We start from the raw sequence: 26,048 nt of genomic DNA on the forward strand, positions 1-26,048 counted from the left end.
ATCATGCCACCGAAAGGCTCAACCCAGCACTGGGACCCATCTTTAGTTGCGTCTTCTCTCCCAGCCAGCTTCCCCTTCCCTCTGGAGTGATCGGGTACATGTTGATGGACAGAGAATCTGGACCCAGAGGTTCCGTGCCTGCAGTGGGAAAATCACCCAGTCCAGCTTCTGAGTGCTGCCAGGGACAAAGAGAGCTTTGGAAGTCAAAGTGGCCCAATACCCATTTTTGTATCTTCATTTTTAACAAGTTTATTACTTACAAATTTAGAATATATATATATATATATATATATATATATATATATATATATATATTGTTTTCAGAGAGGAAGGGAGAGGTAGAGAGAGAGGTAGAGAAACATCAATGATGAAAGAGAATCATTGATCGGCTGCCTCCTACATGCCCCACCCTGGGGATCGAGCCCACAACCTGGACATGTGCTCTGACTGGGAATCAAACTGTGACCTCCTAGTTAGTTTATAGGTCGATATTCAGCCACTTAGCCACACTGGACAGGCTTAAAATTTTATAATTAATGTGTTTGTGGTGGGGGAAAAAAATCAAACTATCCAGGAGCTTATAGAGAAAATAGTAAAAATTCCTTTCCGTTGCCCTCCAACCCCATTCACATCTCCAGAGATAGCCACAGTGGAATGTTCCCCGCATCCCTTCCCAGACATTTCCCTAGGGATCTGAGACCTGCATGGTCAGCCTTCCTCACTAAGCCATGGATGCGCTGTGACTTCCATGTTCACGTGACTTTTGGGAGGAAAATAAAATGCTGGCTCCACAGGAGAAAAATGGACTCCACCATCTTCGTGGTTTCTGCCCAGGGTGGGCGTTAGGAGTGTAGATGCCCACTGGGTTTGGAAGTGGTTGAGGAACCTCGTGACGGCCTAGCTTTTCCACGTGCCTAAAGCTTCTAACGCAAGTCCCCAAACTTCTGCTTTGGAGGATGGCACCCTAGACCGGCTCTTTATCCTGAAGTCGCGGTCCCTTGGGTTAGAACGATTCTTCCTCTTCCAAGGGAAAAGGGACAGACCCAGGCGGAAACATGTGTCTGGGTGACAAACTGTATGAGTCAAAGATACTTGTGAAAATGACCAACCATATTTTAAAACACAGGCTGCCCCCAAAGGAGGAAGGTGGCTGCTTCTGCTTCCTTTATTTTTTAGAGAGTGGGTGGAAGTCCTTCAGAGATGGATGGTTAATATTTAAGGGATGGGATTGGCATTACTTTTGACTGCTTTTTAAATTTTATTTATTTATTTTTTGTTAATCCTCACCCAAGGCTATTTTTTCCATCCATCTTTAGAGACTTAAGGGAAGAGGAGAGACAGAAACATGGATGTGATAGACATATCGATTGGTTGCCTCCCACATGGGCCCGGACCAGGGCCAGGGATCAGGCCTGCAACCAAGGTACCTTGACCAGAATCAAATCCAGGACACTTAAGTCTTTCCACTGGGCCAACAGGCGAGGGCTGGCTCCTTAGTTTTATAGAACGTTATTTGGGGTCAATTCAAATGCTTTGGAATTGATATCACAAAAGCTACATGGATTGTCATTTTATAGATTCTTTCCCAGCCACCCACCAAGACATTTATGTGGAATGTGATTCTAACTGAAGGCAGAGGACAGTGCTTTATACTTAGTAGGCACCTCATTGCTATAGATTCATCGACTCCAATTGTATTCTTAACAACCATTTATTCATTCGTGTTTGTTCATCAATCAAAATTATAGTCTTTGACAGGCACTGTGCTGTGTGCCATGTATCAGGGTGGATACAAGAGAGGAAGTGACCAGTTCCTTCACCAGAGGAAGCTGGAGCAGGCAGAGGCTTTTAGCGGAGTAAATATTTGAGAAGGGTTCAAACCAGGAATAGGAGTTTTCCAGGTAAGTATGAGGGAAAGGCTTTTCACAGAAGAGAAGCAACATTGATCCTCATAGGAAATACAGGAGGAGGGGACAAGAGGTCACGGCCCCTAGTTATTAACAGTCTCAGGTGGTCCTGTTGGACAAAACCTCCAACACTCATTAGAGCAGTGGTTCTCAACCTTCCTAATGCCGCGACCCTTTACTGCAGTTCCTCATGTTGTGGTGACCCCCAACCATAACATTATTTTCATTGCTACTTCATAACTGTCATTTTGCTACTGTTATGAGAACAGGTTGAGAACCACTGCTGTAAGACCATCTGAAAACACAGATATTGACATTGCCATTCATATGGTAATGTCACATGAGGAACTGTATTACAGGGTCACGGCATTAGGAAGGTTGAGAACCACTGCATTAGAGAAAGATGTCCTTTCAGTCTATCAAAGCTGAGTTCCACTGAGCCACTGATTTATTCCACTGTGTGCTTTGCACTGTGCTGGGCGTCAGGAGCATAATGCTGACAGTTTTCTTTTGGTGATTTTCCTAAAGGCCCAGTAAACAGTGCTAAAGTTTAACTTGGCGGTGATCACCTCGATCTTCAACTGATGACCAAGCATCTTTCTACTTAAGGGGCAACTACTCACAGTAGATGGCATTATCCATGTTCTCAAAAATGCAAGGAGGAGCTGAAACCAGTTTGGCTCAGTGGATAGAGCATTGGCCTGCAGACTGAAGGGTACCAGGTTCGATTCCATTCAAGGGCATGTACCTTGGTTGCAGGCACATCCCCAGTGGGGGTGTGCAGGAGGCAGCTGGTCGATGTTTCTCTCTCATGGATATTTCTAACTCTCTATCCCTCTCCTTTCCTCTCTGTAAAAAAATCAATAAAATATCTTTTTTTTTTTAAATGCAAGGAAGAACTTAACACAGTCTCTTACTACTCGCTCAAAAGACAAATCTAGATATTCATGTGACATTGCATTCGCTATTGACGACATGTCAATATGACCGAAGCCTGTCTTCTAACAGATCACTCACGAATGCCATTATAGAAATCACAGCCGTGGCCCAGAACCACCCCTGGGTTCAGCGCTTTGTCGCGTGGGGGAGAAATGACTCGCAGGGGGTTGCACAAGTTTTATCAGCCCATGAAGGAGGAACAAGGAGCCTGATGTCCAGGATAAAAGTCTGTGTCACACAATCGGTTCACCATCAAAACAACAATGGGCGCTGACCTGGAGTCGGTGTATTGCAATCCTCTCTCTTCACCCCTCCTTCCTCGCCTCCGCCTCCCCAGCTCTGGGGGTTAAAAGGGCAGGAGGCTCAATTCTGAATGTCCTGCCTTTGGTCTCAGCCGGCCTATGATCTCTTGCCCACCTTCCCCGTTTTCCAAAGAGACACACTCAATCGCATTCTAGAATCTTCTTTGAACAGCCCTTTCACTTGTTACTCCAAGTGCCTTTTTGGTAAACAAATCTGCCAGCCCAGATGGGCAATTAGGAATGAAGGGTGACAAGGGTTTGGCGTTCTGTCAGCTAATTGCTGTCCTGTGTGAAGGATTGCACCATCTGTGACAGCTAGCCTGAGGGATCATCACTCTTCTCACAGTGAGTGTCACCTTCCGTGGAGCAGGGACTTCCGAGGCTGTGCTGACTCCTCCACCCTACAGATGGTACATCCGAAAAGGCATTGCGGGCACCTCGCTGGCTGTTGTGAAAGTTCAGTCGGACAAAGCCATCAAGTTCCTAGCATCTGCCTGTCTGATGTAGGTTAGGTGTTTTATTCTCTCAGACCTGTGTATCCTGTCCTTCGTGCGTGGGACCCTGCACTCAACTCCGCCGTTCTCGGCTGTGGGTGGCACACTGCCTGTGACGCCTTCCTTTCTTCAGTGCCAGCTTTGGGGGTGGCAAAGGGGGTGATGTGATTTGTATATGGTTACTTCCCAAGTGGTCTGCCAGCTGTTAGGCCTTTGCTGTCTGGGGCACAGAGCTGTGGAAAATGGTGCAGCTTCTAAATGGGCTTTTGGGTGTGCTGAGTCATGTTCTCATTTATACTAAGGTGGTAAGGGCTGCTACCTTAACTATTTAAGCCAAGGTGGAAGGGGTCCCTGGGGGCAGAGAACAGAGCAGGCAATTAGAGATCCGTGTCTATCACTCTTAGAGTTCTTTGGAAAGAAGCAATTGTAGTAGTTGTGTGTTTGTGTGTGTGTGTTTTTCTGCCTCCAACTGCCAGGTACAAGCCCAGAGAAGGAGGAAGTTAATTCACATTCTTGCTTTGTTCTAAGGGCAAAAAAAAAAAAAAATCCGCCCGTCTGTTCCCAAGGGCTCATTTCCCATCTCTGCTCTGCTCATCAGAGTGGACTATGAATCTGTACGAAGACCTTGGGGGAGGAATGCTCACTTCTGTGTCCCTGCCTTGCGTTGTGTGAAATGTGCCACCTCCTGGCTCCCCTGGCCCCCCGCGGGCTCGGCTCAGCACTCAGGACCTCGGGCGGGGGGTGGGAGGGGGGGTGTTTATAGTGATGCTGCAACGGGGCCTCCCAGGGAAGCTGCAGGGGGTGTCCAAGTTCACATGTCTCGCATTCCAGGCGAATGTTTTTGACATTGAGCAATGGCAGGCTCTGCCAGGCTTCGGTCTGTCCGATTGGAATGCAACCGAAAAGGAAAGTCCCGGAGTGATTCAAATGCTCACCTCCCCACAACCCCTGCCGGTGTCTTAAAATTCCTTTTAAATTCTCCGATGACCAACGCAGCCCGACACTTCGACCAACGCCGCGGCATCTGTTGGTGCCGATAAGTGCGTCTCCCCAGGAGATAGGGATGCAAATCTGAACATTTTGTTGAGTCATGTTTGCTCAGCAGCTCTTTCCCGAACATTGCATCAGATCCGGAATCAGCCAGCACTCCGCTGGATGACACCGGTGTCCTGGAAAAACTCCGTTCATTTCTTGAGAAAATGTACTCTCACTTTCTCCGTGGGCCTGCTGGTCTTATCTTGTTCTTAAGAAAGCCCGAGCCCTGGAGGGGGCAAAGGCATAACTGTTTTTGCAGATAAGTTGGAAAAATATGGCTATTGGCTTTGCCCACCCACTCCAGTCTCTTAGCAACGGAACAGCTGATGGCATCCACTAGCAGGGGGGGCGGGGAGAGCTCAGAATGTAGCGGGGAGCCTGTCTGAATTCTTGCCGGATGTGTGATTTGTTTAAATCTTCCTGCATTCTTGGGTGTGGAGACCCGGGAGTCACGTCGTGAGAGAATTCCCCTGCCCTTCTTGTGACCTCTGCGAATGAGCAGACAGACAAAAATCTCCGCGGGAGATGGGCTTTCTCCTGCAGAGGCTGCCTTATCGGGCCAGGCGTTTCCTCTGAGCCGGGGAGTGCACTGGAAAAGTTGCGCACATTTGTACAGAGCGCTGGGATGGGCCCTTGATAGAGCACCGGACAGGGGTGGGGCTCTGATGGCCCTTGTTGGAAGGGTGACTGTTCTCTGTGCCTGTGGGACCTCAGGCAGGGGCACCCCGATTCTCTCATTGTCACCCAGTGCTGGCTCTCTCAACGGCAGAGGAGACTGGGTTGGATGTTCTCTGAGGTGCCTCTCAGCACTGAGTCTATGGTGGTGGTGGTGATGGTGGTGGTGGTGGTGGTGGTGTGTGTACGTGCACGCATTCACAAAGCTTTCTATCACACATCCATATGATCATCTCTGCCTCTTGGATGTTAGAGTTATCAGTGGTAGAGTAAGAATTAGAGGCGAGGTCTGGCCAAGTTAGAAGTCCTTGTTCTTAACCCCTACCCTACCCCCTCTAAGATATACACAGAGGGGCTAGGCAGTTCGTAAGCCATGTTCTATCTGTTGACCTTTACCTACATCTATTCTTTTTTTTCCTTTTCTTTTTTTTAAAATATAGTTTATTGATTTTTTACAGAGAGGAAGAGAGAGGGATAGAGAGTTAGAAACATCGATGATAGAGAAACATTGATTAGCTGTTTCTTGCACACCCCTACTGGGGATGTGCCTGCAAAAAAGGTACATGCCCTTGACCGGAATCAAACCTGGGACCTTTCAGTCTGCAGGCCGACGCTCTATTCACTGAGCCAAACCTGTTCCGGCCCTACATCTATTCTTAATCTGTGGGAGGAGGATTGGGGAAGTGGCAGAGGACTTTGGCTTTGATAGAGAGGTCTGGATTCACATTCTTGCTCTGCCTCTTAACAGTTACATGGCCTCAGGATGCTCAACTGTACAATGGGAATAAAAAACCCTGTGTGGCCAGCCAGTGTGGCTCAGTGCGTGAGCATCAACCTATTCCCAGTCAGGGCACACGCCTGGGTTGTGGGCTCAATCCCCAGTGTGGGGCTTGCAGGAGGCACCAATCAATGATTCTCTCTCATCATTGATGTCTGTCTCTCTCTCTCCCTCTCCCTTCCTCTCTGAAATCAATAAAAATATATTACAAAGGAAAACAACAACACATTGTGTGCTCAGGTTGCTCAGAGGATTAGGTGAAGTGATGTCCGTAAAAACACCTGGCACATAGTAAGTGCTCAGTAAAAAGGCGAGTGAGGTTGAGATATTGATTGCTTATAGTGATTTTCTTGGTGGCAGAGACTTGCCTTAATTATTGTGAAACCCCAACCAATTTTGCGGCACCAAAAGGAAGTTGTGTTTACTCAGCCAAGCAGATGCAACACACACACACACACACACACACACACACACACCAGACATTGATGAATTTTGTGACTTCATGTTGTTGGAACTTCTTAGTAGGCTCTGCATTTTAGATGACTAAGTCATAGCTGAGATAACCAATACAATTTGGCTGTGGTAGGCTGTTTGTTACACAACTTGAATGTTTTTCAGTTATTTTCAAAATATGAACAGTTGCTTTCAAAGCACTTTGATTTTTTTTTTTTTTCTGGATGTTATTGGGATCTCTTTCTCTCTCTGGGTCTTCCTCTTTTATTGAGCATTTCCTATGCAGCAGACACTGCTGGCTGCTTTACCTGTATTATTTCAACCAACCTCATAGGTAGGTTTTGTTATTTCCATAACTCGGTTGAGAATATTGAAGCTCAGAAAGTCTGAGTCATTTAAGACCACAACTCATAAATGGCAGAATAAGAATTTGAACTCAGATCCCTCTGAGTAGTAAAATAGGGGCAGAGGCCAGAGACAGCAATCCTTCTCTTGTCTTATGATTGAACCTACTACTTTGGGGAGAAAAAAATCCATCTACTTCCTTATTATTTTTAGAGAACCTGACACTATGTTCCTGGCTGTGCTAAGCCCATTATATTCTCTCTTATTTAATGCTATTAGTAATCTGGCAGGGTAGATATTAATATTAGACCAGAATATCAGATAAGATAGTTACTGAGGTATTCATAGATTAAGTAATAAGTTCCAAGAACTCAGGCTACCACTGGCACGATTTAACTTAGGGAGTCAGACTCTCTAGTGAACTCTTATAAGTCTCATCTCATTTTGTTAGTGTCCACGAGGTCATGTGGTCTCCATTATTCTGGGAACATCATTATGGCTTATCTAGAACTTAACTTCTACTCTTTTTGGTGGTGCCCATCACCAGACTCCCCTCATTCTTGAGGATAAATCATGGAAATTGAGGATATGGAAGACATGGAACCATAGGGCAATCGTTTTAATGTTGAAATATTTTTCCAAGAGGTCATCCGGTCCATTGGTCTGTAACTGTGGGGAATGACCTGTGTAGTGGGTTATAAAATCAATTTAGTAGTTCATGACCAACATTTCAAAATTAAAAGAATAGAAAACAGAGTGTATTGCACTGGAGGTGAGGTCGTGTTGAGAAACATTTGACTCCATTATCTCAGGCTGTGTGCTCTAAGTCACCCTGTGAGATGCATTGCTTATGGAGGATCCCTTTTCACAAAGCTGGCTTCACTCAATGAGTTTTCAATTTTGTTCCAAGGAGGCCTGAGATACCTTGGGGGAGATGGGGATTGGAGAAGTTAGGTAGGAGGAAGAACTTCAGGAATGTCCTCTCTTCTAGCTAAAGTAGATCCATGTTCATCTGGTTTCCATGTTGGATTTTCATGTAGTATTTAATCTTTTTTTAAAAAATCATTACGTGTGTGTGTGTGTGTGTGTGTGTGTGTGTGTATTTTAATTGATTTTAGAATGAGAGGACGGGAGAGATAGAAATGTAAATGAAAGAGAAACATCTGTCAGTTGCCTTCTGCATACCTTCCATCAGGGACTGAGTCCCCCACCTAGGCATGTGCCCTGACTGGGAATCAAACTAGTGACTTACTGGTTCATGGGTTGACACACAACCACTAACACCAGCTGGGCATATTTAATCTTAAGCAAAAGGACTTAACTGGAAAAAAAAATGCATGAACCGTTGATTTATCTCATTGGAATTGTGTTGCATTGAGTGTAGATTATTTTTGCGTGACTTTCTGTGGCAACCAGGGACCAGCTGTGTGCCCAGCACTGTGAGGGCTGCCATAGACACACAGCAATGTTTTCGCATATTAGTTTACTTTCCTGCTTTTTGTTTTTGGGTTGGCCCTGTAATTTGCTTTGGTCAATAGAATGTGGTAGAAGGGATTTGTGCCAGTTGAATCTATTCCTCAAGCATGCAGCCTCCATTCTTGGATCCTTGATCCCTGATACCAACGTGTAAATAATCCTGGCCAGCCTTCTGGAGGAATACAGACCCAGGTGGTGAGAGACCCCAGTTATCCTAGCTGAGGCCATCCTATACGAACCAACATCTCACCCATTTGCCATCTGATTGATTGCAGATACACAAGTGAGCCCTGATGCTCAGCCCAGACTAGAGGAATTGCCTGGTCTGCCCACAGAATCAGAAGCTTACTTTTAGAGTGTTTATTGGACATCAGTTTCTAACAGATGCACCCACTTTCCAGTAATGGCAAATCCCCACTGATTTGCCACATCTGATTGACAAAATTAAGTAGGAATGTTAACAAACTAGAATGTGTTCAGATTAGAGCAAGGAGAAGGGTTCTGAAAACCCCCTGGAAAAGAAGTTAAGGAAACTTAACTTGGAAAGTAAGGATGTTTGTAGGGGCACAAGCTCCACCTTCTGAGATTTGACAATAGTGGCAGAAGTGGGATGGATTATTTGTAACTTCTATGGTGAATTGAATGATTGGCTGCAATTTGCATCTCATTGTCTCTATTCCTGCCATGGTGGGCAGAGTGTACTCTCCTCTTGAATACTTTTTTTTGACATTGGACTTGGATCTATGGCTTGGTTTGACCAATGAAATGTAGGCAGAAGTTACGGAGTGCCTGTAACTCAAATACTCTGCTGTATTTCTGCCATCACCATAATAACAGCATGTCCCAGTTGGCTGGTCCCAAAGGAGGATGAGAGACAGGCAGAGTACAGCTATGTCCACCACCGTGCAGCGGGCACCAGAGCCTTTCCAGCAGCCCAAAGGGTCATGAGTGAGGAATCAATGCTTATTGTTATATGCTCTGAGGGTTTTGGTATTGATTCAGACCCAATCACATTTGAGCAAAATACTTAAGAGATTAAAATTAGGATCAATGAACAGCTGTATCAAGGAAGCAAACTTCCATTGCATTTAAGGAGGGATCTTTTTGCCAAGGAAAAGAACTGTCCCAAGATGAAACATATGGTATAATTAGGAATCCCTTCATAGGATAGTCAACCGTCAGGAAGCTATCTATGGTCTTCTTACTTAGAAGGGGGGGGGGGGGTGTCACACTTTTATTTTGGAGTGAGTAGGATGCTAAGCAATGTGGGAAATGGTTAGGAGGTCATTTCAGTTGTGTTTTAGCCGAAAGGGAGGGTGAGCATGGAGGGGTAGAGATGTGTGCAGAGAAGGTACCGGTTGGGAAGAATAGAGGCTGTGAGGAGATTTGAATGCCCCACTTGGGCTTTGACCTTTGATTTAAACCTGTGTGAGTTTGCTGTTTAGCCCGGAACCCCTCCTTCTTATCTCCAAGTTCCATGCATTCCTGAAGATCCTGCTCAAGTCCAGTATTCTCTATGCAAATTTCCCCTGACCTTTTCCAGCCAGCAGGGTCCAACCGATCTCTGAACTCTTTCATCTTGGTTGCCTCAGCTTTTTCCTTGACTTTTTATTTTAATGTGCATGCTGTCTTAACTTTTTCCTTGACTTTTTTCAAACTGAGATGGATGTTTTCCAATTGTTCACATAGTGCTTCCTCAGTACCCTGTACTGTGCTCGTCTCTCCTTAAAATTGTGAGCTGGGTGAAGGCAGGGAGTGTGGCTTGCTTACTCTGGTGTCCCTCTTATCTCCTGCAGTGCCTGGTACACACTGGGCTTTAGTAAACATTTCTTGAGTGAATAGATGTAGATTTCTTTCGTCTTTCTGATGTAACTGTCAACTCCTGAATGGCAATTGGTACTTACATTCTCTCAGTGTTTCAAGGCCTGTGCGTTTATTCAATCAACAAATATTTGATGAATGAGTCTAAACCTGGCTTACAAAACTCTGTGTAACCTGCCTCCTACCTACTCCAATGACATCATCTTGTGTAATTCCCTCTCACTCACTGACCTGCTCAAGCCACTTTGAGCCACTCAGCTCTTTGAACCCTTAAAGCTCATTCTCACTTCAGGGCTTGCCTAGTCTCCTTGACTGCAATCTCTTCCCTTAGACCTTCTATGGAGTCCTCCTTGTCGTTCAGATCTCAGTGTAAAGGTCACCTCCTTCAAGAACCCTGTCCTGAATGCTGAACCCATGATGCCACCCTGCCTCTCTTCATTACATCTTCAATCTCAGTTCTCTGCGGGACATTCATGAAGTTTTGATAATTTACTTATTTCCTCCTTCTCCTCTTCCTTTTTTTCCTTCTTTTCTCCGTTTCTTCCTTCCTTCATTAGTATGCTTCTTTATTGATTGATTGTCTCTCTCAGCTAAAATGTAAACTTCATGATAACAGGTAACGTTTTGGTCTTATTCATTGTTATGTCCATAATGTATGATAAATACATATTGAGCAAATGGATGAATAAATGAACAAATGAATGAATATTGTCCCAGTTCTCAGCTGTGCATTGCAAATAGAGTAGAAAGAGGACAGACAAGATCCTTGCCTTCAAGTATTTTACAGTTTTTGCTGAGTGAATAATCATATACATGGTACAGCAGAAAAGCCAAACCAAGTCAATGAACAACAAACACAAAACAAAGCGGACTGGAGCATATGTGGTCCACCCATGTACTCAGATCTCAGCTTCCTCTGGGAAATGAGAAAAGTAATATTTAGACATATTTATCCCTGGGACATGTGCAATCTAATGTATTAAAGAACCTGATATCGGTCTACCTCTCTGGTCTCCTCCAGAGAACTGAACTTCAACTCCAAGTATGGCTTTGGTGGTTTAAATCCAGTGATGTCAACGCTTCTGCTCTAGGTCCGCCTGGAGGCTAACCAATGATGTCATTCATTGGTACTGCACTGCACCATGGACTTTAAATCCTTTGAAGCCTTTGCGTGACCTGGGAGGTCTCATTAGTTGCTGTTCCAGCCACTGAAAAAGCATGAAGACTCAGGAAGCGCTGTAGAAGGGCTGGCTCTGCAGAGGTGCAGTGGAGAACTGCTGATCGTGCCTGAAGGGCCAGCACTGGATGGATTAAAACAGCCATAACACCACTAGCAGCCACCTGTGTGGACACTCAGTGGCACTGTTCTCCATTAGCTAGATCTCCAAACCAGCATGGTATCCAGTGACCAGGGCTCTGGTCAGGCTGAGTCCATGCACTTGGGTAGTTCTTTCTGGAGACTGGGTGGTTGGGTGTCTGGGAGCCAGGTCCCCAGAAGCCCTGGAGAAAGGGCGAGTTTGGCCAGCAGAGGGGCAAGGGCAAGGACAGTTGCACAACAGAACTCCCAACATTAACTCCTCTCTGTTTCTAATCTGCTCTCCCCTCCCCGTTCCACCTACACAGATGTGCCCTTGCAATATTTATTTGTTCGCCTCTGCTGTGTGTGGCAGACTTTGTCTCAAAAGTCAGCCTGATCCCTTTGAAGGTGTTTACTAATTAGGTCAGGCGGGGAAGTTAGGCAACTTCAGACATATTTATCCTGGGGAAGGTATTGTAGTTCCAGGGCCCGAGACCCCTCACAGCCCTGGGGAGGTCAGCTGTGGCTTCCCTGCTTCCCTTCTCTCTTGGAAGAAGTCCCAATGATTGCCCAATGGAGTTGAATGACAGGGCATTTCTAAGAGGGACAGGAGAGTTTACTGGAGCCTGACTGTGGATTCGTCGAGTGCTGGGCTCAATTTGACGCAGGCCACATGCAATCCTTATTCAGAGTGACACAGCATCGGGTCCATCAGTATCGGATCTGATGTTGGCTTGAAAGGAAAATTGCTGCTGCGGTAATTCAAGTTCAATAGACCCTCAGGTCACTGCCCTCGAGCATTTTAAAATAATATTTGCTCTGAGAGAGTCTGTGCACGTGTGTGAGGGTATGTGTTTGAGTGTATGTGAGCGGGGCCTGTGGGTGAATGTTTGCTCTCTGGCTGAAGGAGCTTTGGGGAGAGGTGAACTTTAAAGTGTGAGGTAGAACTCTTACAGTGTGCTGGGTCTCAAGGCAGCCTCAGCCCACGGTCCAGGCTCATTTGATTCCCGACAGCCACTTCGGCTGTTGTCACTGTTCTGATGGACAGGGAGACGGGCTGAGGATGGCTGCAGGGAATGTCTGTCTGTGGTCCTAGAGATCCCTGGCTCAGATGTCTTAGCTTGCTCCAGCAGCAAGGCCATGCACTTCCTTCTCATAGATCAGTGGCATGAAGTCCCCGGAGGGCACCTAAAACCATGTTGGGAATGATGCCTGCCAGTCTGTGACAGAAATGTAGGTGTCCACAGGCTGTGCTTGGCATGGCTCTCCTCTCCCTCATCTCCTCCCTGTTCACATGTTTGCCATAGTCCATAATTTACAGATTAAATATATATATATATATATATATATATATATATATATATATACACATATAGTTTTAAATTGATTTCAGAGGGGAAGGGAGAGGGAGAGAGAGATAGAAACGTCAATGATGAAGGAGAATCATTGATCAGCTGCCTCCTGCACACCCCACATTGGGGATGGAGCCCTCAACCCGGGCATGTACCCTGACCAGAATCTAGCCATGACCTCCTGGTTCATAGGTGGATGCTCAACCACTCAGTCACGCGGGCCGGGCAATTTAGAGTTTATTGATAAGTTTACTGTTAGGCTGGAAGCACCTTAGCCTGGTAACCTCAGCACCTCACTGTTCCTGGATTAGCAAGGGGTTTCAGATGGACCAAATGGACACATCTCACAGGCAGATCCAGGCTTAGTAAAGAACGCAGCCTCTCTTAGTACAATGGAAAGCAGGTGGCCCAAACTCCAGATGGATGGAGAGTCCTGGGGACAGCCGGGTGGTGGGGGCCGAGCTAGCAGTACCGGCGTCCATCTTTCCATTTGGGGAGGATGGCTTCCCCTTCAATCTCTCTGCCACCTCATGTTGGTGTTACTCTTGCTTCCTGATTTTGGATAAATCTGAATGCGGATTCACCACCTTCTCATGTTTCTGGGGTTTGGCAGTAGAGCTTAGTAGTCAGAGCTTCCAGGCCTGAACTGCCTGAATGTTAATTCCGTGTCCCCCATGAACAAGCTGTGTGGCCTTGGGAAAGTCACTGGCCTCTCTGTTGCCCTCATCAGTGTCTTCCGTGGTGCAGCGAAGGTGATGTCACTATTGCTAAAGGCTGTGGAGAGGAGCAGATGAGAATCTATGCAGAGGCCTGAGGAGAGCGTCCGGCTTAGTGTCCTGCTCAGGAATGTGAGCTGTCCCTTCCTGCAACACAGGGCTGTGCCCTTCCATTTCACACGCAGCTGGGGGAGGCCTGGAGAAAAGGGATACGCAGAGCCCGACCCCATGACAGCCGTTATTACTGTCATTATTGTTGGCTCCCCAGAACAGATCAAAAGGACAAAAGCTTTTGCAACTTCCTAAGGGATTGCACAAACAAAATGACTCAGAATTAAGCTTTGAGAATACCTTGACTCTTTCACTCTCAAGGGTTATGAGTCTCTTATACTTTTTTTTTTTATATATATAGATTTTATTGATTTTTCACAGAGAGGAAGAGAGAGGGATAGAGAGTTAGAAACATCGATGAGAGAGAATCATGGATCAGCTGCCTCTTGCACACCTCCTACTGGGGATGTGCCCACAACCAAGGCACATGCCCTTGCCCGGAATCGAACCCGGGACCTTTCAGTCTGCAGGCCGACGCTCTATCCACTGAGCCAAACCGGTCCCGGCATGAGTCTCCTATACTTTTGAGGACAAAAGACCGAGCAAGGGGATCTCTCTTTTTAATGCTTAATTTCTGAGACACACCTCTTTCCTGGGGACTGACAGCAGGAAGGATCTCCCACTTCAGAAAAGACCTTTCTATGCTCAGGGCCGCAGAATTGCCTAATGTCAAAAATGCCAAAACTTCAGCAATGACATCACCACTGGAGGAATTGTACACCACGCTATTCCAAAACCATCACTCCACAAGTTTTTTTCATATTCGCAATAGGTAAATTTATGAGAATATAACTGTTATAATTTGTTATATATTTAAACAAAAATGTAATTCTATCCCAACTATTATTTTGAAATCTTTTTCTCCACTTAATTATATATCATAAACTACCTGCCAGATTAATGAAATGTTTTTTATACCATTTTGAATGACTGCTAAATATTACATAATGTGAATATATCAGAATGTCCTTAACCAAATCCCCATTTGTAGACCTATTGGCTCTTTCTTAATGTGTCCTCATTAAAAACAACTCTGTGATGAACATTCTTATACTTTGACATTTTCACACCAAATTGTGAGCATGAAATAAGTCACTAGTACTGGTCTTTCTGATTTAAAGGACATGCATTTTTTTGAGGCCTTTGATAAATATTGCCTAGTTGTCCTACCAAAAGGCTTTACCGTGTCTCCCAAAAAAAATCTATGACGATACTCCCCATTTTTCAAACTTCTTGATACACATAAGAAAGGCTAGAGGGCAAGGAGAAGAATCTTCTCAAAGGGACCAACTTCCCTGGGGCTTAAGTTAAGGGGAGCAGCATCCCGCATGCCCTTGACTTATTTCATGTGTCCCGGTGTTCAGAAAGAAGCCATTTTTTCTTAAAGAATGAGGCTAAATGGTGAAAAGGCAGATGGGGCCAGGAGGTTGGGGGGTGGGGGGAAGTAACAGGCGAGGAGGTGACGACCTGTGAGCTTTTCATAGGGCATAACCAGCTATTGTGGCTTAAAAATCAAGCAGTTTTCAGGCAGTACTTTCTAAGAAGTCCCTAGTTTGGTTGGAGGCTCACTATGGAGCAGCCTCTGCATGTTCGTGGAACCCTCTGAGTCTGAATGAAGAGAAATGAAGGAGGATAACTGGGCCTTTCTAAGACCTGGGAAACACAGAGGAATCCGGCTCAACTTTCTGTTGAGCCTTTATCATAGAGCTGATGGCAACAGCTGGTCTTTATGAAGGTGGCTGTGGCTTATAAAGCCTTTATGAAATCTCTGCCTCTCCCCACCGCCTTCCTTGATAAGTCCTGTGTCATGCCGAAGAGTGCTGAGCATATGGTCCACCCCACCTATGACTTCTCCCAGGTTTCTGCCACTGCCAGGGAGAGGAACTCAGCATTTTTTGACTCTTGCCAATAAATCAGATCGTTGAAGCTATGAGACTTGTTCCCAATGGAAGATCTTGTTTGATGAGAATGTAGCTTTCTGTCATTCTGGTGTATATTGGCTTGGGCGAGGTCTCCCTAGCACCTGCTGGAATTTGATGAGTGAAGGGTAATTCTCAGATTTAAGCTCTTGGTTGTATGACTTTTGTTTCTGGGATTTTGAAGCCTGAGTGTATGTTCCCAGGCTAAATGGTTACTTGCAATTCATTCACAACGAAGGCAGCTTCGATGGTGGTATTCAACTCCATTCTCCCTTCTTTCTCCAAGATCATTGCTGAACTTCCCCCTCTCTAATCACTAGACTTGTAATGGTTCTGCTCTTCAAAACCTCTGGGGCTATGAGCCTCAGTTAATCACTTACCTGCCCCCTTCCCTCCCATTCTTTTTCCCCACATGTTACTTGAAAGCAAGAACTCAGAATGACATACTAAGTACCTCAGGCACTTCATTCAATGACAAAGAATCAATGGTGTGTGGCCTGACCTTTTATTCCATCCCATGATGATTAGGTAGGCTTTTCTGCTGCCATTGTCTTGGTAGCTTGGTTGCCATTGTTTACTTTCTGGGAATCTTGAAGATGAAAAGACTGTTAAGCTACCCACTAGCCCAGCCACTGGCTTTCAAATCACCTCCCTGATTATCTGTCTGTCTTCACAGGATGGTGCTTCTCACCTTGAATGACTACTGTGTTCCAGCCTTTCACTCCTGCCTTAGAAAGGCGGCCCAGCCAATTAAACCCTCATGCCTTCCTTTCAGTACTTGTCATCAGGAGTAGGTCTTACCACCAAAGGTCTCTGCTAACTTTTGCTGTTGATAGTCTTAACAAATTACACTGAGTGGCCAGATTATTATGATCTCTGAATGCATAATAATCTAGCCACTCAGTGTGTGTGTGTGTGTGTGTGTGTGTGTATGTGTGTGTGTGTGTGTGTAGGGTCCGATGTATGAATTCGTGCATGGGTGGGGTCCGGCCAGCCTGGTCAGGGGGAGGGAACATGGGCGGTTGGTCGGCCTGCCTACTGGTTGAACATCTGGTAGAGAGGACAATTTGCATATTATATTATATAGGATATACACTGAGTGGCCAGATTATTATGCATTCAGAGATCATAATAATCTGGCCACTCAGTGTATATATGTTTAACTGATTTCAGAAAGGAGGGAAGAGGGATAGAAACATCAATGATGAAAGAGAAGCATCAATTGGTTGCCTCCTGCACACCCACTACTGGGAATTGAGCCTGCAACCTGGGCATGTGCCATGACTTGGAGTTGAATCCTGACCTCCTGGTTCTTAGGTAGACACTCAACCACTCAGCTACCCCAGCCGGGCTTGCTGTTGCTAATCTTGATGTAAGCCAGTTCATCTCTTTGTCCTTCAGTAGTAGCAAGAGTGTCAGTTTGAGGAGGAAATAAAATGATTGTCATGCTGAGATCTCTGCAAAGACCGATGTGATAATCACCACACAGGGCAACGAGTATTTTTTCAGAATAACAATGATGATAAAATCAATGGTGAGAACATTAGTAAAGATTAAATGGCCATTTGGGCGTTGGTTATTCACCAGGAAAAGAAATTTGTATTGAATGGCAACGGGGGGCTGGGGGTTGGGGTAAAACTACTAGTTTTCTTAATCAAGGAGTGACCTCTTCTGGGGAAAGGAGGCACTGGGGGCCGAGAACATCTGCACCCAGGGACTCAAGCGGTGCCGGAGTGGATGGTCCCCGGGGGAGAAACTCTCAGCATAGATGTCACCCTGGGCGACCAAGTGGAAAAGAAAAAGGGACGAACTGAAACCAAAAATGACTTGCCCAGTAGCTTTCTCAGGGAGAGCCCTCATAGCGAGAGCCAGGGAAATCATGTGAGCCTGTTCCGTGCACCGTGGCGGGGCCTCTGGCCAAGCGAGCTGCTCAGATCCTGGAACCGGAGACCAGCCTTTCGGATGAATGGTTTAAGAAAGGTCCAGATGGGAAGGGTATCTTTGTCTTTTCCTAACTAGACAAGAAAAGAACGGCAATGTGCCAAGCAAGGTTCAGAGAGCAGTGAGGGCTAGAAGAGCAAGGGGCTTCGGCTCAGTTGTCCTTTGGGAGCAGGTAAGGGGCAAGCACCTACTGTCGTCCTGCCAACTGGACTTTTCCCTCCCACCGAATAGCACCAGCTTCATCTGAAATCCAAGCTCCAGCATCTGCCAGAGATACCCACATCTATAGAGATGCAAGTCCCTTGTAAAAAAAAAAAAAAAAAAAAAAGTGGCATAACAGCCCAACAAGCATGGCTCAATGATAGAGCATCCAACTGTGAACCAGGAGGCCACAGTTCTATTCCGGTCAGGACACATGCCCAGGTTGCGGGCTCAATCCCCAGTGTGGGGCGTGTAGGAGGCAGCCGATCAATGATACTTTCTCATCACTGATGTTTGAATCTCTCTCTCCCTCTCCCTTCCTCTCTGAAAGTGATAAAAAAAAAAAAAAGTATTTTTTAAATGGCATAACATATGCATATAGCATATGCATATCATCCTGTATACTTTAAATCATCTCTAGATTACTTACAATACCTAAAACCATGTGAGTGCTGTGCAAATACTGGTTATACTGTTTTGTTTAGGGAATAATGACAGTAAAAACGTCTGTACGTGTTCATTACGGATGCAGCCATTGTGAGCCTTCAGAGTCCATGTATAGGTAAACCTAACAACAATGTAACCTTTTATTTTTTTAGGCCATTTTTGACCTGCGGTTGGTTGAATGGATGGATGCAGCACCTGAGAATGTAGAGGGCGGACTTTAGTAAGTAAAACATTATAAGCTCAGGTATTTTCTCAATGTTTATTAACAAAGATCAAACTAAAACTGTGCAGTTTCTGAAGACCAGGGTTCTGGTGAAGTGAGAGACTACAATGGAAGGGTGGGGCTGTTAGTTCAGGAGAGCTTCCTGCAGGAAGTGGCCATTCTCTTCATATCATTGCTCAGACCTAACATCTCCAACTCCTTCTTGTCTCCTCTTTTTTCTAGTTCCCTTAATTATATCATGTCCGCCAGCAATGTGGGGGGCTCTGCCCCTGAAATACGTTCTTCTCACTCAGTTTTCCTTTTCACCCTAGCACCCCTGACTCTTACCCATGTTGTTGGCACATGGTCTCTCTGCTTTTGCCCTTGCCTCCTCGTGGTCAAATGTGTCCAGACAATTCTGGGTCAAAAATATGTACATCTAGCCCTAGCCAGTTTGGCACCGTGGATAGAGCATCGGCCTGTGGACCAAAGGGTCCAGGTTTGATTCTAGTCAAAGGCACATACTTTGGTTGCAGGCTCCTCCCTAGTGGAGTCTTGTGCAAGAGGCAACCAATTGATATGTTTCTTTCACATCCATGTTTCTCTTTGTCTTTCTCTCCCTCTTCTACTCTCCCTAAAAATCAATGGAAAAATATCCCCAGGGGAGGATTAGCAAACAAACAAACAAACAACAAAAGAAGTCTACATCTTGTACAGTAGGTAGGACTTCTCAGAGGCTTTTATTAGCTAATCAGCACAGTGAATCTCTAACAGAGTGATGCAATATATAGCCTGTTACTGATATTTGATCACATGGAAAGCCTTCTGGATAACCCAGAAATTGTCTATGAAAATATATCGTACAAATTATTACTGTCCCACGTGATGACATATGGGAAGTGGAGCCACTCTCAAGTTCGCTGAACTGGGGGGTCAGGTTGCCCGAGTTGTAGCTGCGTTATCTTTTTCTGAACCGAGTGGCCACGGACAAGCGACTTAATTTTTCTGTGCTCGGTTTCCTCCGCCCTATGACATACAGATCGCACTTCCTGTTCTTTCTACTCTGCCACTCTTCAGAGAATCAAATGAGATAATGGACATTGAAAAAGGGGAATCCCCTTCCCCACCTCCTCTTCCCTCCCTCCTACCCCCCCCCCCCCCCCCCCCCCCCCCCCGCCCCTGCGCTTCGCCAGTAAACCAAGACAAAACAAAACCCAATACCACTACAGTGCCACTGCGGGCTCCTAGGAAAACATTAATATTTCCGGTGACAACATTTCTGCACTTAATCGTAATCAATGAGCAACAAATTAACATTTGGCTTATTTATTTGAGCAACTGGGAGTAAAACCCAGGGAGTTGCTGGCTTTTGGCTAGAAATCAAACAAAACAGAGAGTTAATCAGAGCAAAGGCTGTAGAGCACACCAGCCTGTGTCATGCGTGGACATAGGCAAGAAAAGCCAGTTGCTGGACAGCATAGCAAGAGGAGTGAAAAGAGCCCAGATTATGTGACTCGGGCTGGGGAGATAAGAAGACCTGAAAATACCACACTGTAGGGAAAAGGCTATAAAACTGCAATGATACTGATAAAGAATGCATGATCACCTTAGCTAATGGTGGTGACACGTGTTCCACACAGAATCTTTTTTTTTTTTTAAAATATATTTTATTGATTTTGTACAGAGAGGAAGGGAGAGAGATAGAGAACCAGAAACATCAATGAGAGAGAATCATCGATCAGCTGCCTCTTGCTGGGGATATGCCCGCAACCAAGGTACATGCCCTTGACCGGAATCGAACACTGGACCCTTCAGTTCCCAAGCCTACGCTCTATCCATTGAGCCAAACCAGTCCCAGCACCACACAGAATCTTTGAATGGCATTGGGTGTGGTGATTCAGGGATGGTCAGGAGGCGGCTTGGGCACTGTAAGCTGGCAGAGTTCTGTGAGTCTTTGTGAAGTGCCCATTCAGCATATCTAGGTCATACTACGTCAGCAAGCTCGGCTGATGTCCCCTTCCGGACCCAAACACTGCCAGGGTCTCTTTCTCTCTAGGGTTTTCGGTTGTGACTGAATAAATGACCTTGAGCTTAGGACTCTGACCTCTAAGACTAATTCACACTCAACAAATACATCTTGATATATTTGTGGGCCAAGCCTTTGATGATAGTGATATTGATGACAACAACTGATGATGACAGAATAAATAATGATGATAAAAAATAACAAAACCCAAAACATTCAGCCTGGACAGTGTGGCTCAAGAGTTAAGTGTTGACCCATGAACCAGGAGGTCACGGTTCTATTCCCAGTCAGGGTACATGCCCAAGTTGTGGGCTCCATTTCTAGTAGTAGGGGGCATGCAGGAGGCAATTGATGAATGATTATCTCTCATTGATGTTTCTGTCTGTCTGTCTCTCCCTCTCCTTTCCTCTCTCTGAAGTAAATAGAAACATATTTTAGAAATTTATATATAGCATCCATATGGCATCTTAAAAGCCACTCATATCCAAGCCCTTCAAAATGTGACCTGAGGCTGGTATTGATGTCTCCACGGAACTGAAAGGAGAACCTGAAATCCAACAAATTACCAGAGGTCACATGGTCAGAGGGAGCAAAGCTGGAACAGGAACCTGATATTTTGTCCCTCCATCTTACTATCTTTGTTTTACATGATGATGCTTCTCTGGCCACCACTCACGGAAGTCAGTAACCCTTCTTGGCACTCCGTCTTGGAAAAACTCTTGCTGGAGTCTCTCGCACCTGGAATAAGTCCCATTGCATAAGAAGTTTTGTGTTCGGGTGCTTTTATAAGGCGAGATGATTTAGCTGATAGCAAAGTTGAGCTGTCACCAAACCTCTTAATGCTCATCAGAGAGTTTAGTTGAAGAGGCAACATACAGTCATGACAAATCACCTGGGCTCCCAGACCTGGCACTCATTAACTGTGTAACTGAATATGTTTGTGGCTCAGTTTTTCCACCTGTACGAGGTGAATACTAGCCACTCTGCCAGCGTTGTTGTGAAGCTTATGTGAATGTATGTGAATGTATGTAAAGCACTTGCAACGGCCCCAGTAGGCATTAGCCACATTGTCCAACACATATAACACGGGCTGTATACTCTTTGTTTCCTTTGTATCTTGTTATTCTCGCTTTCCTCTAACTCATCATCCAACGGTAATTATGTGTTTCCACTAGACTGACACGTCTTGAAGAGCAGAGCGCTAGTCTGATTCATGACTGTGTCTCTAGTGTCTGGTACATAGAAAGTCCCAAAGAATATTGTTAACTGAACGTGCAGATGAATAAATACACAAATAGCTTGTGCAGTGTAGCCACTTTAGAAGAATTAGATGAAATATTTCCATCCCTTGTTTCTGGAAATTATTTACAGTTATAATTTCTTCTGACACAATAAAAACACACACCCACGTAGGTGGATATCTTCATAAGGTTTTGTCCTTCCTGTACTCACACTTTGACCAATATGTCTTAAAAAGGAGCCAGTGCTCATTGGCCAAATAATCCGCAGTTAATTCTGCGTGTTATCTAGAATGTTCCCTGATTAGGTATTGATCCGTGAGGACAGAGGCGATGCTTTGTGTTCTCTTATATCCCCAGCACCCAGGAACTGCAACTGTCAGCATCTGTTGTAAATAAATGGCCAGTGGCTGTTCTTTCATTTTTGTTGCATGTCCATTGATCAGGAAGTCTCATTCCAAAGTGCTTTCTCCACCCACACACCAACCTGAAGATTGAGGTGTCAGTGTTCTGGGAGAGAACTCAATACACTTCAAAAGGTTTCTGTTTGCGCAAAGCTATTTACCAGGCTTACTGAGCAAACAGGAGGAATGGAACAGAACGATAAACACAATCTGTGCTGCTTTCCTGTGGGATTTTCGTTCAGGGCATGTCCAGTAACTGGTGAAATTGACTTCTTGGGGGAAACGGACACGCTATCATGCACCTCTGTCTCCTGTGGGTTTTGTGGCTCTCGCCGACCATGACTCTGCCCTTTGCTAATCACTTCTTTCTTGGACTGACCTACAGTTGGGTACATAGACCCGTGGCATTCCCTGGAAACACTGCGAGGCTGAGGCCAGGGAGTATGGTTTCCAGTGGAGTGACCTGGCCTTTCTCAGAAATGAGGGTTTGTTAAAGAAACAGAATCCAGATGGCAGCACAGCCAGGGGGCAGAGAGCACCGGTTGGGCTCGGTTATCAGCAATGGCACCTTAATTGACTGGAGCAGAAAGGGACACAAATATTTGGGTAGCTGCTGGGTTTCTCACAGCTTGGAGGACCAGAGCTTATAAAACAAGCTGGCAGCTCCTTTAGTTTGAGGTGAACATGATTGTCCCCGGGAACAGATGAGGAAACTGAGTCTCAGGTTACCTGGCAAAACACAGCAGAGCCTGGATCCAAATTCTGAGCTTACGATGCCACCTCTTGAGCTCTTTCCCTACAGGGAGGTTCTAAGGAGCCTCAACTTGTCCCAGCCCCCACCTCAGGAATTGGGTATATTTGGCTCATTGTCATTGTCTAATCACCAGGGTGCTCCTGAAGCTTGCCTTCATCTCCAGGCAGCTCTGGGATACAGACACATTCAATAGTGACAGTAGGTATGGTTGTTTTTTTGGCGGGTTTGAGAAGCACAGCTTTGTAAGAAGATGCCGGGGGCGCTTTGGAACCCCCTTGAATCATAATAACTCATGAACATTGAGCACTTTTTGAAGTCTCTGCATGCAAGAGCTCATTCTTCCTTGCAATAACCTTGTGAAGGATGCATCATTGTTAGGTCCATTTTACAGATGGAGAGACCGAGGCTTGGAGAAATTGACTTGTTCAGGATAGTACAGCTGGAAAGCAGTAAAACTGGGCATTGACTTGAGGCAGGTTGCGTGCTTAATCCTGACTCACTTGTTACAGACTAGGACAATGCCTGTGGTTCTCAAAGTGGTCCCTTGACAAGCCACATTGGCATCAACCAGCAGCTTGTCACCCCAGACCTCTTGAGATAGAAACTCTGGAGGTAGGCATAGCAATCTTGGTTGTATCAGCCTTCCCGTGCAACCTATACTGATATATTTGAGCCTGTTATGCTGCTGTGCTCTGAGGGAAGAAGGGCCTTACACAGAACACTGGGCACCAAATGAGCTTAGTCTTGGGAAGGTGTTTTTCTGAGAAGTACTGTTATTTTAGGTTATGGACCACACCCCAGGGAACAGAGCAGACACAGACTCTCTTCAGAGAGAGGATTTGATCAGAGGAGGAGGTGGGAAGAGGTGGCATCCCAGCGCCCTACCAAGAATGTGCTGTGTTTGTAGGACAGGTATTGTTTATCCACTAAAGCTCACTGAGGTCAAGTGACATGGCTGAGGTTATGCAAATACCGACAAACAATGAACTCAAACCCAGGCCTCTTTCTGCAGCATGTGACCCCTGCATTGCCTCCTAGGTGAGTCCTAAACATTTCACAGACCCCCTCTGTATCATGAGAAATTCTCCTCGGTCACAATCTTCCCCTGAAGAGGAATGAGGGGAAGAATTAAAACAATAGTAAGATGGTGGTACCAGGAGAGGGTAAAGGTTAGGGGAGGGGTTCAGAGAGGGGCAGAAAGGAGACTGGGTTGACTTCATGGTACCATGCCACAGGTAGCTGACTCCTCATGTTAAACATATAGGCGGATGTCCCTCCACAGAGGACAAAAGGCACTGTGAAGGTAGAAAGAGGTCCTGTCTCTGACATCTTTTTTGGAAGTTGAAATTCTAGGAGTGTGTTAATGTTAACACGGTTCTTAGGAAAGAGTGTGGGGCAAAGGCTGTCAACAAGGACTTTCAAGAGGGTTGGAGCTGTTTTAGAACTAACTGTGGAGTAAGGGCCATGGTGAGGTCTGGAGAAAAACACCCTGAGGGCTGATCTTATCCACACTCCCCTATCTTTCTGCTGTCAGCAGAAAATGAACATGCCCCTGTAGAGATGCCTAGAAGGAACCAGAAATCACCCAGGTGACACAGGCAGAAAGAGGGGCGTGTGCCAAAGCTAGAAAGGGGCTTCCCCTCTCAGAAGAGCGTGAAAAGATTTCGGCGAATACATTCATGTTAGCTTGGTATTTCTTAATATCGGCTAGAAGAGCTAATTTTCTGAACTTTCATCTTTCACATCCTCTTCTTAATACATACTGGTATCTCCTCGAGTTTCTGCCCAGGTACCGATCCCAGTACAAAACAAAGCTCCCTAAGAGCCAGGGCAGAACTTCAATGTTTTATATTTTCATAATTTAACAAGCCATCCCCCCACCTAAACTTGACGACGCCCCACCCCCTTTCTCCCTCTCTAGTATCCTATACTTTCAGTATTTTCTTGCACAACTGATAATCCTATCTATCTATTTATTTATCTATCTATTTATACATAGGCCTGACCATTCTCAGCAAGATTAGAAATCAAGATAGTGTACTTCCTTTAATCCTCTCCCTGGGCAGTTCCTATGACTGTTCAAGCCCCACTATTAGCATGCCAACAAAATAATAGGGATCGTCAGAAAATGTTAAAGAGAAATGGTTTAAATGCAGCGATACCTTAGAAGTATTTGTTATCAAGCATTTAATGAGATAATTATAAACCTCTTCCACTTAAGTCATAGCTCAAAAAGTCTAGACACCCTTTCTAGGTATCACATTATTAATCTGATCTGAATGAAACACTGAAAAATATTTCTCTGAATAAATTATAATCCTGAACCCTGTAGGATGTCAGTCTTGTTGACTCCGATTGGTGGGCCAACATGGGAAATTTTATGCTCAATTCTGGGGTCTCCCTAGGAAGAAGACAGACTGACGGATCGGTTATCAAATCTGTGTTGAATCTGATGTCTGTCACTTAATAGCTGTGACACACTGGGAAAATATTTAATATCGCTAACTCCCCATTTTCTTACCTGACAAACAGGGCAGTGATGGAGGATAGTTTGGGCACAGTGTCTGCAACAAAGTAAGGGTGCAGTACGTGCCACTTCTAATTGCTTTGGTCAACATGTTAGTCTCCAGGCTGCCCTTGAAATGAGCACCTTCTTCATAGGGACTACCTATGAAGAAAGAGGGAGGAAGTAGGAGGAGGCAAGGAGAGCCTTCAGACCGGATGCAGGTCCCACACCTGTGAAAGGAGAGGAGGAAGGAGCAAAAGAGTCTCAGGTTGGGACGCACGTCTAAAATTTAGTATTTGGCTAGGTCAATTGGAGTTCTTGAGCCAAAATTGCCACCTAGCCATGGAGGCTCAGTGGTTGAGTGTTGACCTATGAACCAGGAGGTCACAGTTTGATTCCTGGAAAGAGCACAGGCCTGGGTTGCAGGCTCAGTTTCTAGTGGGAGCGTGCAGGAGGCAGCCTCTCATCGTTGATGTTTCTATCTCTTTCTCCCTCTCTGAAATCAATAAAGATATGTTTTTAAAAATTGCCTACAAGAGCAGTCCCGTGTCTCACAGATGTGGCCCTGGACTAGCTCCCGTCCCAGGCTTAGCCACTGACAGGGAGCAGCCTGAGGGAGGTGTGGCCTGGGTTTGGACACAGTAGTGTCCGGGACATCAGTCGGTGGGGCTTCCCATCCCAGGATACCAGAGCAGTGTGTCTTCATGGC

General features: G+C 45.5%; 1 long non-coding RNA gene across 4 annotated transcripts in view; it reads left to right on the forward strand.

Moving 5' to 3' along the window:
- Nucleotides 1-26,048, forward strand: part of LOC311612047 — a 531,826-nt gene that overhangs the window by 327,930 nt on the left and 177,848 nt on the right. For all 4 annotated transcript variants that reach the window (XR_014793198.1, XR_014793199.1, XR_014793200.1 and 1 more), the window contains one exon: nucleotides 18,362-18,429. This is a non-coding gene — a long non-coding RNA (uncharacterized lncRNA). The remainder of the gene's footprint in view (nucleotides 1-18,361; nucleotides 18,430-26,048) is intronic.

This window comes from Pipistrellus hanaki (assembly GCF_964339955.1).
Source record: "Pipistrellus hanaki genome assembly, chromosome: 17".
NCBI classification, from domain to species: domain Eukaryota; kingdom Metazoa; phylum Chordata; class Mammalia; order Chiroptera; family Vespertilionidae; genus Pipistrellus; species Pipistrellus hanaki.